Source organism: Podarcis melisellensis (genome assembly GCF_964234715.1).
Source record: "Podarcis melisellensis genome assembly, chromosome: 18".
In the NCBI taxonomy this organism is placed as follows: Eukaryota; Metazoa; Chordata; class Lepidosauria; order Squamata; family Lacertidae; genus Podarcis; species Podarcis melisellensis.
In genome coordinates this window covers 6,350,521-6,365,985 of record NC_138536.1, presented here as the reverse complement: position 1 = coordinate 6,365,985, position 15,465 = coordinate 6,350,521, and the positions used below count along the sequence as shown (strand labels likewise).

Here is a 15,465-nt window from a genome sequence, read left to right as displayed (position 1 = left end):
TAATTTATGATTTAGGCTGCAGATGTTTGCAGATGAGCAAAAGGAAAAGGCTGGAAGCGGGGGGGGGGGGGAGAGAGAGATGGGTTTCGCTTCCAGGCAATGGAATATTTTTCTTTTTACCTCCCAGCTTGGGTGGGAGGCCTTACATTCCTTGGGGGGCTGTGTGGTGGGGGCGGGCAAGGATCCTGGCACAACTGGCAGAGCGACGGGCACGACTCTGTCTCTATAGATTTATTGCGGCCATTGGCCCATATCGAAAACAATACATCAAAATTTATCCATAAACAACACAATTTAAACAGTTCCAAGTTAAAACACCCATATAAAACCAATTTTACTTCAGTTAAGTAAACACTATACACAATATGCTCCCTCTATGTAAACCGCAATTCAAATCCATCAGATTTTGGGGGGTATGCGTCTTAGTTCTGGCACTTATTGATGGTTCTTAAGTTTAGCTAAGCTGTCAGAGTCATGTGTCTTAAGTTTAGCTAAGCTGTCAGAGTCATTTCTCCTCTTTTGAAATAAAACATTAATCAGGTATCTAGCGACTGCAAGGGATCTACTTGTATCTTCGTCGTTTAATAAGTATATTATTTGGGCTTCCTGAGGTCCGTCAGCAATTCTCGATAAATATGGGGCCAGAAACTTGGACCGTGAAGCCGAATGTAATGGACAACAGGAGATTATATGATATAATGATTCTATAGATCCACTTTTACAGTCACAGAGGAGTGAGATCTGTCCGTTGGAGAGTCTGTTACCCAACACGTTTGATGGGAAAACATTGAATCTAGCCTTTATAAAGGCATACCTGTGCATCACCACAGATAAGGTAGTTAAATAAGATGGAAATTTCGTTGGTGGTGGCACGACTCTGAAAAGCGGGCAGATCTGAGAAAGCCAAAGAGGACTATATGGAACTGGCGGAGATGACTGGCAGAATCCGAGACCAGGGAGAAGAGTCGGTAGAAGAAGCTTGGAAGAAATTTAAAGATTATCTACAGAAATACTGTAAAATTAAGGAATGTTAGAAGGATGTTGGAATGAAGTTATGTGGTTTTAGCAGAAATGTTATAAAGGGGTATGTAAAAATGGATTGTTAACAGGTGAGAATGTAAAGTTACAATATATTAAGATGAATTATTAAGATAAAGGGAAAAATGGTAAGGATTTGCTGAATTAGAATACAAAAAAGGGAGGTGTGAGGAGGTCAGGGAAACAAGCAAATGAAAGATAAGACATGGAAGGATTGATTTGTTTTCAATTGGTTTTACTTCTTTGTATTTTGTATTTTCTATTCTTTTTTGTTTTGTTTTGTTATTTTTTATTTTTTTTTCTTTTTTGTGATTTGTCTGAAACTCTAATAAATATTATTATTTTTTAAAAAAAGAGAAAGCCAAAAGGTTCTGCTCACGCAACATCCAGGCACGAAAGACGTAACATTGCAAGAAACAATTATTGCAGTTCGGAGACAGATTCCAAGCAGACGGCGGCTCTCAAAGTGGGGGCGGAGCCACACTGTTGAGGGGCGTGGCTTGAGGAGGGGAGGCGTGGCAAGGCCAGTGTCCTTTCAAAAATAATTTTTAGCTTTTTTACTCAAAACCTGACATTATTCATTTCACTTTCAGCATAATACAGTGGTACCTTGGGTTAAGAACTTAATCCACTCTGGAGGTCTGTTATTAACCTGAAACTGTTCTCAACCTAAGGTACCACTTTAGCTAATGGGGCCTCCCGCACGATTTCGGTTCTCATCCTGAAGCAAAGTTCTTAACCCGAGGTACTATTTCTGGGTTAGCGGAGTCTGTAACCTGAAGTGTCTGTAATCCGAGGTACCACTGTAATCTCTTACGTTTTCATTTCCCATCCTTGTGTCTGTGAGCCGGAGAACCTGCAAAGGAATAATAGAGAGCGCTCTTGAGAATGTGCAAAAGGTAAAGGATCCCTGGACGGTTAAGTCCAGTCAAGGGCGACTATGGGGTTGTGGCGCTCATCTCGCTTTCACGCCAAGGGAGCGGCGTTTGTCCACACATAGCTTTCTGGGTCATGTGGCCAGCAGGAGTAAACCGCTTCTGGCGCAACCGGACACCATGACGGAAGCCAGATTGCAAGGAAACACTGTTTACCTTCCTGCCACAGTGGTACCTATTTATCTACTTGCACTGGCGTACTTTCGAAATGCTAGGTTGGCCGGAGCTGGGACTGAGCAACAGGAGCTCACCCTCTCGCGGGAATTCGAACCGCCGACCTTTTTAATCGGCTATGGGAAAACCATAGCTTTAACTATACGGACCTTTATTGGGAAGGTGATGTCTCTGCTTTTTAAGATGCTGTCTAGGTTTGTCTTATCACTGTCTAGGTTTGTCTTATACCCGAAGGAGTCTCAAAGCGGCTAACAATCTCCTTTTCCTTCCTCCCCGACAACAAACACTCTGTGAGATGAGTGAGGCTGAGAGACTTCAGAGAAGTGTGTCTAGCCCAAGGTCACCCAGCAGCTGCATGTGGAGGAGAGGGGAATCGAACCCGGTTCACCATATTACGAGTCCACTGCTCTTAACCACCACACCACGCTGAATAAATACAGCTAATCAATTTCTCTCTCTTTATAGATATACATTTTTATTGGTTTTTTAAACATATCATTTCCAACAGTCATATAACATAACTTTTCATCTTATGCAATATTTTAGACTTTCATCAACACCTCTGATGATTTTCCGTTCTTTATCACTTATTCTGCATTTCTTAATTTCACTATTCCTCTTAATTGTCATTAACTAATAATTCTCCTCATAGTCTTTCTTGCAATCTTTCATATAATCCTCCTTCCAAAACGTCTTGCAGTCCTACTGGCGTGATCTGTTCGTTACAATTACATTCCAAACAGTTTGTATATTTACTCCAGTCTTCTAAGAATCTCTGGTCCCGCAGGTTTCAAATCCTTCCTGTTAGTTTGTCAAGTTCTGCATAGTCCTTCCATTTCATCCTCCATTCTTCTTTCGTCGGTAATTCTTCTTGCTTCCATTTTTGTGCCAATAATATTCTCGCTGCCACAGCTAGTCAACTTCTTTTTTTAATACTATTTATTGAAATTTCAACAGAATTACAGATATGAAAAAAGACAGAAAAAACACAAAAAAACACAAAAGGGATAGAAAATACAAAAAAGAATAATAATAATAAAAAAAAAACAGTAAAAACATTTCAATCTTTCCATGTCCTGCCTCTCATTTACTTATTTCCGTGACCTCCTCACGCCTCCCGTTTTTGTATTCTAATTCAATTAAATATTCCAGCAAATCCTTCCAACTTTGTTTTTATCCTAATAATTTATCTTAGCATATTATAATTTTGCCTTCTCTCTTTCACCAATTCATTTTTACTTAATCCTTTATATCCTTTCTGCTAAAACCACATAATTTTTTTCCCCCAACATCTTTCTAACATTCCTCAATTTTGCAATATTTCTGAAGATAAACTTTAAATTTCTTCCACTCTTCTTCCACCAACTCTTCTCCCTGGTCTCGGATTCCGCCAGTCATCTCAGCCAGTTCCATATAGTCCATCAGCTTCATCAGCCATTCTTCCCAGGTGGGTAAATCTTGTGTTTTCCAATACTTTGCGATGAGTATTCTTGCTGCTGTTGTGGCGTACATGAAAAAAGTTCTATCCTCCTTTCGCACCAATTGGCCGACCATGCCCAAGAGAAAGGCCTCTGGTTTCTTCTGGAAGGTATATTTAAATACCTTTTTCATTTCATTATATATCATCTCCCAAAAGTTCTTAATCTTTGGGCATGTCCACCAAAGGTGAAAGAATGTACCTTCAACCTCTTTACATTTCCATCATTTATTGTCAGGCAAATGATAATTTTTTGCAAGCTTGACTGGTGTCAAGTACCACCTGTAAATCACACAGCTAGTCAGCTTCTGAGTCCTGCATGCAAGGCCACCAACTTGCCCCCCCCCATTGCAGAGAGGCAGAGGAGGAGCAGGGCCACGGGATTTGGGGGTGAGTCCAGCCCCCTCCTTGTAAATTTTGGGGGTGCTGAAGACCCCTCAAACCCCCCACCTGGCGTGCTTACCTGCCTGCATCACACATACAATCCAGGGGACTGGGAGGGGGGAAACTGAATTTCTGTTGGTTGCTTGTCTGTGCATAGCTGTCAACTTACAGATTTGAAAATAAGGGACCAGCAGCCAAAATAAGGGACCTGCAGTCTCACCTGCACCAGGCACTCCAGTCTTCCTGTCCTCCTGCAGTCTGGTCAAACTCATGCTGGTAGCTTCGAGAACACTGTCCAACCAACTTTGTAACCAGAGGTTCAACTGAATAGAATCTGAATCACATGCACCACAAGGCCTATGCAGCCTCAACTTAAGATGGCTCCCCGGCCCGGCTTTGCACTGCAAAGTTTGCAGCAGCGCGTGCAACAAAATGGCGTCCAGCATTCAAAAAACCCCTCAGCTTGCATTAACTAGCCACACACAAGGCATGCAAGCTCCACCCCCCCCCAGTCGTTCTTAGACTTCTTATTGGGTGAGCAACACAGCCAAGCAACACAGTTGGAGCCTCCCTCCTCCCTGGCTGGCAGGGAGGGAGGGAGAGGAGCTGCTTCCTTTGAAATTTAAGGAACATCATTTAAGGGACATTTAAGGGACATCCATCAATAAGGGACAGCAGCGGGACATGGCGCTGGAATAAGGGACTGTCCCTTCAAATAAGGGACACTTGACAGCTATGTGTCTGTGTCCCGACGTGTCCATGTTTTGAATCCTGCCCCACCGCAGATCCCCATTTCGGAAGACAGATCTGAGGCCTGCCTGAAATTCTCCTCAGCGCTTTGGGACCCGGGGTCTGGAAAAACCAAAGAGCCTGCGATTCCTTTCGTCTCATTAGAGGACGTGTAAACACGCGGGCCAATTTGCCGCGGCTTTAAAGAAAAAAGGAGAAGCAACAACAACAACCAAAAAAGTAAAATAAAAGAGCTTGTAGCTTTCTTTCCAAGAGCTCTGCTATTTATGGAGCAGTTTTTCCATGCCCTAGTGCCAATCAAAATGAATTTTTCAGACTTCCACGGCCTCTTTTTTTACGGTTCGTCATGGAAGAGGGAGCCAAAGGGCAAGAGGGAAGGAGCTCTCCTCCTCTCGCTGGTTTTGGAGTTGGACGCAAACTGGTGGGTGGGCACTGGCATTGTACAGCTGCTCCTTGAGAGGGGCCGGTTCCCCTGGCTGCGACTGGGGAGGACAGCGGAGGTCCGCTGCTAAGCTGCCACTAAATCCACTTGACAATATTACTAACAACAGCAACAAAGAGGCCCCCCTGCATCTGTGGGGTGCTTGGCTGCTGTGGGGTGGTCCGTCCTCCCCCCGCCTTTTCCCGCCATGCACGGAGCCCGCCTTGAAAGATGCAGTCAAGAAGATGTATCACCCCTTTCTCAGTTTATGGCGCATTCCTCATCGCTCTCCGATTTCCCGGGGAAGGTGGCATGAGCACTGGGCCTTGGGGGGAGATTCGGAAAAGGCTGAGAGACCAGCAACAGACCAGCTGCGCCGAGAACAGGCACATCAAGAATTTTCTCAGAGATTCCCCGTCTCCGTGGATATTCCTGCACAGCCTGTTTTCCCCGTGTTATACGGTTTTCTGCTTGCAGAGTCAGTTACGAAACTAAATACAGTGGTACCTCGGGTTAAGAACTTAATTCGTTCTGGAGGTCCGTTCTTAACCTGAAACTGCTTTTAACCTGAGGTACCACTTTAGCTGGGTGGCGCTGTGGGTTAAACCAGAGAGCCTAGGACTTGCCAATCAGAAGGTCAGCGGTTCGAATCCCCGTGACGGGGTGAGCTCCTGTTGCTCGGTCCCTGCTCCTGCCAACCTAGCAGTTCGAAAGCACGTCAAAGTGCAAGTAGATAAATAGGTACCGCTCTGGTGGGAAGGTAAACGGCGTTTCCATGTGCTGCTCTGGTTCGCCAGAAGCGGCTTAGTCCTGCTGGCCACATGACCCGGAAGCTGTACGCCGGCTTCCTCGGCCAGTAAAGCGAGATGAGCGCCGCAACCCCAGAGTCGGCCATGACTGGACCTAATGGTCAGGGGTCCCTTTACCTTTACCACTTTAGCTAATGGGGCCTCCCGCTGCCACTGTGCAATTTCTGTTCTCATCCTGAAGCAAAGTTCTTAACCCGAGGTACTATTTCTGGGTTAGTGGAGTCTGTAACCTGAAGCGTCTGTAACCAGAGGTACCACTGTACAGATTTTTTCTAAAACATGGAACTCGGGAAGGTATAGCACAAATGCAGCAGCTAGACTGGTGACTGGGAGCGGCCACCGAGACTATATAACACTGGTCCTGAAAGACCTACATTGGCTCCCAGGACGTTTCTGAGCACAAGTCAAAGTGTTGGTGCTGACCTTTAAAGCCCTAAACGGCCTCGGTCCTGTATACCTGAAGGAGCGTCTCCACCCCCATCGTTCTACCCGGACATTGAGGTCCAGCACCGAGGGCCTTCTGGCAGTTCCCTCCCTGTGAGAAGTGAGGTTACAGGGAACCAGGCAGAGGGCCTTCTCGGTGGTGGCGCCCGCCCTGTGGAACGCCCTCCCATCAGATGTCAAGGAAATAAACAACTACCTGACTTTTAGAAGACATCTGAAGGCAGCCCTGTTTAGGGAAGTTTTTAATGTTTGATCTTTTATCATGTTTTTAATGTTCTGTTGGGAGCCGCCCAGAGTGGCTGGTGAAACCCAGCCAGATGGGCGGGGTAATAATAATAATAATAATAATAATAATAATAATAATAATAATTGTCAGGGGCTCAGGAGCAGAGGCACAGGAGAGGGAGGCAATGGAGAGCGAGGGGGAGGAATCTGAGGGGAGCGTAAGCGATGACAGTGATCCGAGGAATTCCCTGAGTCTCTCCAGCGAATCGGAAGATTCGCAGAAGGGGGCGCCCATGGCCAGGGCAAGGGGGGTTCCAAGGGGGACATCCCAGAAGGAAGGGGCCAGCGGGAGCTCAGAGAGCAGCAGTTGGAAATCAGGACCAGCTTCCCCACCAGAGCGCAGTGGGGGGGAGGAGTCCCAGGTATCGGGACCAGGGTGTTCACCACCAGCGAGAGGAGATGAGTCAGGATGGACCACGCCTCCATCGGAGAGCGCGGAAACGGTCAAGAGGAAGGTTGGCGGCTGGGCGCGCGCGCCAAGTTCAAATGTACAGGCGAGCGGCACAGCAGGTAGCCCAGATAGGGAGCCAGGTCCTAAAGCCCGCCGAAAGGAGGGACAAGAGTCAGGGGGGTCAGCGTCAGAAGAGTCCAGAAAGGAGGAGACCCCGGGGGGCAGAAGGACCCAGAGGAGGAAAGAGCAACGGAAGAGGTGGAGTAAGGCTAGAGTCTTAAACTGGTGTACAGGGGGTGGAGACTCAGACGGAGCTTCGCCGGTCTAGGTTCTAAGACGTAGAGCTGCACGCTGCGGCTTGTAAATGGAAACTGAACTTCAATAAAGACTTTTGTACATTACCACCGGCTAGCGTTGGTCCTCTGTGAGCTGGGACCTGGAGGCAGCTCTGACAATAATCATAATCATAATCATAATATATGCTTTAGTAATACAAAAGAATAGGAGAGAGAGCTTGGGTCTTGGTCCCACCAAGTGGGAATGTGGAAGAGGGCCTTCTCAGTGGTGGCTCCTCCCAGAACATGGACAAATGTTTCTCCGGTTGGGCTCGGTATGGGGAGGGAAGAGGCCTGGGGCAGAGTCCCAGTGCTCAGGGACACAGGTCCAGAAGGCCACACTTGGCTCCCTTGTCTGAGGATCCTCACCCCTAAAATAGAGGAACTGTCAAGGATTGGAAAGGAGAAAATTCCACTTCACTATCCCAAGAATATGGCTTCCTTATTTTGTAGTTATTTGATATGGATTATAAAAATGCTCTTCCTTGAACCGTTCCCAAACGAGCCACTAATGGAGTGATTACAAAATCTATCAAAGCAATCTTAAGATTTACCACCATATGTGTGTGTCTGTGTTATGTGTGTTTGCGTGTCTCTGAAAACATTGCTGGAAGAGAGAGAAGCACAGGCTTCCAGCTGAGGTTGGAGCAAGTCTATAAAATCTTGCAACGGAAAACCGGCATCTCTCTTTAAGCATGTTGCTGTAATTTATAGTATGTTTGCTGGCTTGGCCACGAAGGTTTTGAGGCCAGATGTATTATTCCCTGCAGTTCTGGATCGTCGCAATAGTCAAATGACGAACAAAGGAAGAGGATAAGCACATCAAGTGAGAGCTGGACCATAAAGAAGGCTAATCGCCGAAGAATTGATGCTTTTGGATTGTGGTGCTGGAGGAGACTCTTGAGAGTCCCATGGACTGCAAGAAGATCAAACCTCTCCATTCTGAAGGATATCAGCCCTGAGTGCTCACTGGAAGGACAGATCCTGAAGCTGAGGCTCCAGTACTTTGGCCTCCTCATGAGAAGAGAAGACTCCCTGGAAAAGACCCTGATGTTGGGAAAGATGGAGGGCACAAGGAGAAGGGGACGACGGAGGACGAGATGGTGGGACAGTGTTCTCGAAGCCACAAACATGAGTCTGACCAAACTGCGGGAGGCAGTGGAAGACAGGAGGGCCTGGCGTGCTCTGGTCCAGGGGGTCACGAAGAGGACTAAACGACTAAACAACAAAGCACATAAAAAGGGGTGTTTTTGTGAACAACGACAAGACATCGCAGGCTTTTTCTGGGTCTGTCAGTCAAGACCCCCTAACTGCGCTGCAATTTGCAAGGTTGAAATGGCTGTCTCCTTCTTCCCACCCCAATCAAATGGGTTGGATATTAAGTCTCTCTTTAAAAAAAAATAAAAAATATTTTTATTGATAAAGCAAGAAAAGAGAAAAAGAGAAAACACAAATAGCGAATTACACACCTGAATAACAACAGACGCAAAATTTTCTTAACAAACAGCAAAACATAAATTGGTCTTAACACTAAAGACACGTCTATTTCTTATTTCGATTTCATATTATTGCCAATACACACTTTTATCATCATTTAACTTTTTCTTAATATATCTTAATTCTTATATCTACCTTGCAACTATTACTGAAGTTCCTCGATTACTGCAACAGAGTTTAAGCTACTATATTTGTATTTCAAATATTCTTTGAAAACCTCCCATTTTGAGACAAATTCCTGTTTTGATTTAGTCTTTATTTTTTTCTGATAGACCATCTAATTCGGTGTATTCTGTCAGCTTTTGGATCCATCGTTGTTGTTTAGTCGTGTCTGATTCTTCGTGACCCCCTGGACCAGAGCATGCCAGGCACTCCTGTCTTCCACTGCCTCCCGCAGTTTGGTCAAACTCATGTTATTCGCTTCAAGAACACTGTCCCACCATCTCGTCCTCTGTCGTCCCCTTCTCCTTGTGCCCTCCATCTTTCCCAGCATCAGGGTCTTTTCCAGGGAGTCTTCTCTTCTCATGAGGCGGCCAAAGTCTTGGAGCCTCAGCTTCAGGATCTGTCCTTCCAGTGAGCACTCAGGGCTGATTTCTTTTAGAATGGAGAGGTTTGATCTTCTTGCAGTCCATGGGACTCTCAAGAGTCTCCTCCAGCACCAGAATTCAAAAGCATCCATTCTTCGGCGATCAGCCTTCTTTATGGTCCAGCTTTCACTTCCATACATCACTACTGGGAAAACCATAGCTTTTACTATACGGACCTTTGTTGGCAAGGTGGTGTCTCTGCTTTTTAAGATGCTGTCTAGGTTTATCATTGCTTTTCTCCCAAGAAGCAGGCGTCTTTTAATTTCATGGCTGCTGTCACCATCTGCAGTGATCATGGACCCCAAGAAAGTAAAATCTCTCACTGCCTCCATTTCTTCCCCTTCTGTTTGCCAGGAGGTGATGGGACCAGTGGCCATGATCTTCGTTTTTTGATGTTGAGCTTCAGACCATATTTTGCGCTGTCCTCTTTCACCCTCAATAAAAGGTTCTTTAATTCCTCCTCACTTTCTGCCATCAAGGTTGTGTCATCTGCATTTCTGTGGTTGTTGATATTTCTTCCGGCAATCTTAATTCCGGCTAGGGATTCATCCAGATCTAATCTTGCATAGAGGGATTTTCATTACTCTTCCATTTTGCCCAATAAGAACTCCTGCTGCCGCCGTTGAGTATAAAAAGATACCCTTCATTTTAGGAAGGGATGGATATAAAGTCTCAGCTGGTTGGCAATAAGGCTTTTGTAGCCCCAAAAATTGTTTGCCTGGGTGGAAGCTGAATTCTGAGGTCTAGATACCTCTGGCTTTTTGATGGCCAGAGAAGTTGGCCTTCAAAAGAGGAGAGGAGGCTGGAATTTCATGTCCTGCCCACAAACAACCTAGCTTCCTGTTTCAATACGCCCTTGATTTAAAACCATGAAGACTATAATCTTGTCTGTGCTTTTTGGGCAGGGGAGAAGCTGAGCTTAATGGTAGAACATCAGCTTTATCTGCAAAATTTACTTGGTTTGGTAGAGAACATGCCCATTTCAATTCCTCTCCATTTCTCTCCCCTGCCCCCAATCTTAGATTTCGTTCTCCACATTCCACATCACTTTGAGATTACTATTTTTTTAAGTCCACGCGGAAACTTATCCGCATTTCGGTGCGAAATTCTCCCGTTATACACAGTTTTGCATGCAATTTTCCATAACAAGCTCATTTATTTATTTATGCAAATCAGTTTTCCCTAATATAATACCCCTTTCCATGTTATTTTCACTTGCACAATTTGACTAGTAAATGCATTTTCATGCACAATTCTTGGCTGGAAAACAGCATTGCAATGTTCAGAGAAGTGTGAATTTTGAAGGATGGCTGAGATTTGGTGCATTGTTTCAAAAACAGGAAATCAGCCAGGCTCACTCTTAAATACAAACTTAACTCAATCAAATGTAAAAGTTAAAGGGACCCCTGATCATTAGGTCCAGTCATGACCAACTCTGGGGTTGTGGCGCTCATCTCGCTTTACTGGCCGAGGGAGCCGGCGTACAGCTTCCGGGTCATGAGGCCAGCAGGACTAAGCCGCTTCTGGCGAACCAGAGCAGCACATGCAAACGCCTTTTACCTTCCCACCAGAGTGGTACCTATTTATCTACTTTGACGTGCTTTCGAACTGCTAGGTTGGCAGGAGCAGGGACCGAGCAACGGGAGCTCACCCCGTCGCGGGGATTCGAACTGCCAACCTTCTGATCGGCAAGTCCTAGGCTCTGTGGTTTAACCCACAGCGCCACTCCATTGACTGTCAACCGCTCTCTGGGGTTTTAGATGGGGCCTTTCTCAGCGCTACATAAACTGCACCTGGGGTGCTCTGCATGTCAATCAAAGACTTTTTTGCTAAGCTACAATTCCTCTCCCGAACAGACAACACTCTCCCTGTTGCTAAAGTGATATAGTCCTTTCTGACACCTTCTCCTTCCAAATGCATTTACAGAAACTTAGCTTCTACAGATCCAGGGAAGCGAGCTAAATATATTGCACAGCATGAAGCAATGGGATGCAGAAAACAGAATCCTTTTGGAATAAAAAATATTCAGATTCAAAGCTTTACTAGCCAGAACTTCTTCAAAACAGGTACAAAAACATCAATGATACATCCAGATAATTCCGTAATATCCAAGCACAGGTACTTCTTCTTAAGCATATGTAACATAATTACAATCAGAATAAAATTCAAATCTCTGTCTCTCCCATAGCTTGCATTAGCCTGCATCCAGCCTAAGGCTATGTAGCTCCTGGAGAGATTGTTGTTTCTGTTACGTCCTGAGAAAGACCAACAAGCAACTCCCTTCAAGATGGAGATTTGCAATTGAATACCTCAATCGCATGATCTAAGGTTAAACACTCATGTGAAGGCCAGCAGAGAACATCAACAGTTCCTTATCAACCCAGCTAGAGATTAGAGAGAGCTTCAGCATGCTTTAATGGAAATTTCCAATGTTAAACCCTTTCAGCGACATACATACAGGCATTCTTCATTTTGGTGTTGTCAGGGGCTCAGGAGCAGAGGCACAGGGGAGAGAGGGAATGGAGAGCAAAGGGGAAGAATCTGAGGGAAGCGTAGGGGAGTATGACAGTGACCCGAGAGATTCCATGAGCTTCTCCAGCGAATCAGAAGATTCCCAGAGGGGGGCGCCGATGGCCAGGGCAAAGGGAGTGCCAGGGGGGACGCACCAGAAACAAGAGGCCAGCGGGGACTCCCAAAGCAGCAGCTGGAGATCAGGACCAGCTTCCCCACCAGAGCGTAGTGGGGGGGAAGGGTCCCATGGATCAGGGCCAGCGTCTCCCCCAGCAGGGAGAGAAGATGAGTCAGGGCTGACCACGCCTCCATCGCAGAGTGAGGGAACGGAGGGGAAGTCAGTTTCAGCTAGCCTCCCTGAAGGGGAAAGCAGTGACAGGAGCACTGTAACGGTCAGGAGGAAGGTTGCCGGCTGGGCGCGCGCGCCAAGTTCAAATGTGCAGGCGCGCGGCACAGCAGGAAACACGGATTGGGAACCAGGTCCTAAAGCCCGCCGGAGAGAGGGGGAAGACTCAGATTAATCAGCGTCAGAAGAGTGTAGAAGGAGCGAAACCCCAGCGGACAGGCGGACCCAGAGGAGGAAAGAGCAAAGGAAGAGGTGGAGCAAGGCTAGAGTCTTAAACTGGTGTCTGGGGGGAGGAGATTCAGACGGAGCTTCAGCGGTCTAGAGTTTGAGACGTAGAGCTGCACGCCGCGGCTTTGAAATCGAAACTGAACTTCAATAAAGACTTTTGTAAATAGTAACGCACTGGCATTGGTCCTTTGTGAGCTGGGACCTCGGGCAGCTCTGACAGGTGTGCAGTTATACTTCACAAAAGGAACCCTGCTAGCAAGCTGGGGTCAGCTGGGGTGCCTAAGTCTGGACCCAAGACTTGGCTAGAAATTCCTTCTCTTCATTTTCGCAGCGCCAGTAAACAGCCCTTGCCCTGCAGTTTGTGAAGGAAAAAGGTTTTGCTAAGCTATTATCACACTGGGTGTTGTGTTTTATTAGCATGGAAATTTGGCCCAGAAATTCCCGGAGCCGGCCTCTGCGTACGTGTAGTAGCTGGTTTTTGTCCTGTCTTGACCACTACAGGCTCAAGACGAATCCCCGAAGTCAGGACTGGAGACAACCCAAGAAGCAGACGGGCAAGGACTCCAAATCTTGTAAAAGCTTTTAACGCTTCCCCTCCAAACCCGAACTCTCCACGCTGTCCAAGCGACAAGGCGGCTCCTCTGGAGCAAGAAACCAGAGGTGGGGAATTTGCGGCCTCTCAGATCTTGCAAAACTTCAGTCCCAATCACCCCTGACCTGGCTGGTTCTAACCGGAGTTTGGAGTCCAGCAAAAATGGGGAGCGCCAGTGGGGTGCGTCATTTTAGGGGGGCGAAACTTACTTTTTGCAGATTTCTTCAGTGAGGAGTCTTAAAAATACGTTTTTGGATGTGAGGAATTCAAATCTGCTATTATGTTTGTGACTGGGCAACATTCAGCTTGGTCGCTTGACGTAGAAGGGCATTGCTTTCAGAAAACCAAAGTAATACCATTTTACCTTCTGAACATCTCAGGAAATGAATAATATCACTAATAATAAATCTAACTGCAATAATTTTCAATGATTTATACATGATTTTGCACACATTTTGCTCAACAAGCAAAAGCTAAATTGTGTGAATTTAACCAATATAACTTTCAATTTCCAAAATCTTATTGTCCCTGTTGTTTAAGGTGCCTGCCTGCCAGTCATGGAGAAAGCAACCCCTCTGCAGCGCCACAAATCCAACTCAATGGTGTAACGTTGGAAAGTGTCGATCACTTCTCCTACCTGGGCAGTTATCTTTCCACAAGGCCCAACACTGGCCCAACACTGATGCTGAAATCCAGCATCGCCTGAGCTCTGCGAGTGCAGCTTTCTCCCGATTGAAGTACAGAGGGAAGTGCAGACATTCACAAGGAAACCAAAATGCTTGTTTACAAAGCTATTGTACTACCAAACCTACTGTATGCTTGTGAAACATGGACCACTTATAAACACCATCTCCAACTCCTCGAAAGATTCCATTAACGGTGTCTCCGAAAAAAATCACACATCACTTGGGAAGACAGGCGAACTAATGCCAGTGTACCGGAAGAAGCAAAGATCACCAGTGTCGAAGCGATGATTCTTCAACATCAACTTCGTTGGACCGGTCATGTTGTTCGGATGCCTGATTGCCGTCTTCCAAAGCAACTCCTCTATTCTGAACTTAGAAATGGAAAGCGTGATGCTGGTGGTCAACAAAAGAGGTTTAAAGACTGTCTCAAGGCAAATCTAAAAAAATGTACTATAAACACCGACAACTGTGAGTGCCCCAGTTGAAGAACAGCCTTGACCAAAGGTGTCATGTGCTTTGAAGAGACTCAAACTCAGGACGCAAGGGAGAAACGTGCTAAGAGGAAGGCATGCTTGGCAAACACTCACTGGGATCAACTCCTGCCCAGAAACCTATGTCCCCACTGTGGAAGGACGTGTGGATCCAGAATTGGCCTCCACAGTCACTTACGGACTCACTGTTAAGACTGTGTACATGGAAGAAAATCTTTTTTTTATGATGAAATTTTATTAAGTTTTATCATAATATCACAACACAGAACATAAGAATAAAAATAAAAAAATAAAAACGGAAAAACAGAAAAAAGTAAAGAACAAGTATAATTTCAAACCCTTACTTTCCCGACTTCCCCATACCTCCCCTCTCTGTATTCCAAAATCAATTTTATTTCTTCAACAAATCCTTACCCTTAATTTTAACTTAATTTTTAAATTTTCTTTTCATTTTACTTATCCATTACCACTGAGAACCATATAATTTCTAAACCAACGTCATTCTAACATTCATTAATTTTACAATGTTTCTTAAGATAATCCTTAAATTTCTTCCAATCTTCTCCCGCTGTCTCTCTCCCCTGGTCTCGGATTCTGCCGGTCATTTCTGCCAGTCCCATATATTCTATCACCTTCGTCTGCCATTCTTCCACGGTGGGTAGATCTTGTGTCTTCCAATACTTTGCGATGAGTATTCTTGCTGCTGTTGTAGCATACATAAAGAATGTTCTTTCCTTCTTTAATACCAATTGGTCGACTATGCCCAGGAGAAAGGCCTCTGGTTTCTTAGGGAAAGTGTACTTAAGTACCCATGGAAGACAATCTTACTCAGCTACGAGGGATCGCCAAAGAAGAAGACCGTTCCACTGGGGAAACTGTCGGCGCTTTGAACGGTGCCACACTGAAGGTGAAGACAGCTTCCATCTCTCGAATCCAGCTCCTGCTCACCCTTCTTTTCCCATTGACCCCAACGCCCCTGCCTGCAGCCAGGGCCAACAGGGAGGCTGCAAGCAGAAGGGAAATCTCACCCCCTTTGTGATAGCTTTCTCAGCTGCCAGCGAGGAATGTTGATTTGCACGCTTTG

General features: G+C 45.8%; 1 protein-coding gene across 1 annotated transcript in view; it reads left to right on the top strand.

Moving 5' to 3' along the window:
- Positions 1 to 13,059, top strand: part of LOC309360803 (radial spoke head protein 3 homolog B-like) — a 45,073-nt gene extending 32,014 nt beyond the window's left edge. The window contains exon 9 of the mRNA XM_081895701.1: positions 13,048 to 13,059. The gene's annotated coding sequence lies outside the window, so the exon portion shown is untranslated. The remainder of the gene's footprint in view (positions 1 to 13,047) is intronic.
- The last annotated feature ends 2,406 nt before the right edge of the window (positions 13,060 to 15,465 follow it).